The sequence below is a fragment of the Rhagoletis pomonella genome, unplaced genomic scaffold (genome assembly GCF_013731165.1).
Source record: "Rhagoletis pomonella isolate Grant_MI unplaced genomic scaffold, Rhpom_1.0 Rhpom_scaffold_00001, whole genome shotgun sequence".
NCBI lineage: Eukaryota > Metazoa > Arthropoda > Insecta > Diptera > Tephritidae > Rhagoletis > Rhagoletis pomonella.
The window spans coordinates 105,611,907-105,613,320 of record NW_023458555.1 but is presented as its reverse complement, the minus strand read 5'-3'; the positions used below and the strand labels follow the sequence as shown (position 1 = coordinate 105,613,320).

The 1,414-nt window shown below is 31.9% G+C and overlaps 1 protein-coding gene across 3 annotated transcripts in view; it reads right to left on the bottom strand.

The window, feature by feature from the left end:
* The window catches only part of LOC118749517 (methanethiol oxidase-like), a 98,841-nt gene that overhangs the window by 41,332 nt on the left and 56,095 nt on the right, over positions 1 to 1,414 (bottom strand). The gene's annotated exons all lie outside the window — the stretch shown is intronic.

Below are 1,414 nucleotides of genomic sequence, written 5' to 3'. Positions count from 1 at the left end.
GATTTCGATTAATACCTCACTTTTAATTAGCTATGACAAAACCAACTTAAAGTGAATTGTAAAGTCGTTCAGGAGTCATGCAGACGCAATCGGGAGTTGGTTTTCTTTACAAGTTTCTATTAAATATCCTCATAAAAAAATTACTTTCAATACACTTTTTTTTCTGAACTTCGCAGATTCTTTTTCATATTCAGGACAAATAAAAGGAAGATCGAAATTTTATACTATCATTTTGAAGTTATGTCTGACGGTGTTCGAATATGGGGCCACCCAGAGCAGAATATGTAAACAAATATGAAATGTAATAAAATAAAGTAAATAAATAAGTAAATAATAAAGTAAAAAAACAAAAAAATATTTTGTTTTTCTTATTGATATTTTATGTCCAAAAGTAGTTAGTTACAAGTTAGTTGACATGTAATGCAGAGGTATGCAGGTCTGACTTTTTTGCGGCCATCGCCCCACAAAAGTAGTTAGCTTTTTTCGAACAAAATACACAGTTAATAGTTAGCACTAGTGTTCGCGTAAACAGACTTAAGTTAGGTATAAGCTAACCTCACTCCCTGCAGGGAAGTGTCTTTGCGCACTCAGCTACGGCACAACATGTAAGTGTGGTTTCAAATGCTTGCTTTAAATCAAGCCAAATTGCGCGACTGGCACATTTGTTCAAATTTGTTTTTGCTATTTACAGAGTGGCGTTATTTGGAAATTTTTTATTGGGCTGAACTCATTCTCTATAAAAATTCTAGACAACACCATTCTGTGATCGGTCGTACAAACTTTTCACAAGCTAGAGTGGCGTTGTTTAAAATTTTATTATTGGGCCGAACTGATTCTTGATGATAAACTCGCTATATATCAGTCGTTTGCGTATCGATCGATTTGAAATTTTCATACAATAAATAACAAACTATTCCAAAGAATCTAAGTTTAACACCACTTCTTAATACTTAGTACAAATAAAACTACAGGTTTATAACTTTTTTTTTGAGTACTAGGAGGGTGTTTGTTTTCAAATTCAAAAGTTGTGTTATAAAGTTAAAAAAAATTGTTTTAAAACAGTATTGTAGATGACTATCTATCTGTTGATGACTATCTGTCCACATACAACTTTGGCGTTGCATTGGCGTTGGCGTCGCTTCAACAGCTGACTACGAATACATGAATTCAAATGCAGCAATCCACATAGCCAAAATTCGGCAACACTAACTATACTATATGTGAGCAAACAACATTGTGCTTGCATAGTCTTCTGTTCTCTTTCACAGCAAGTTGAATTATTTTAATATCTATTGCAAAATTTTGTACAGACAAGACTAAAAAGTATAAAATAAATAATATAAAAAAACTTTTTAATATACAACGCTTTTATTTATAAATGGACTTAAAAGTAGAAAATAATATTTCTCAGTCC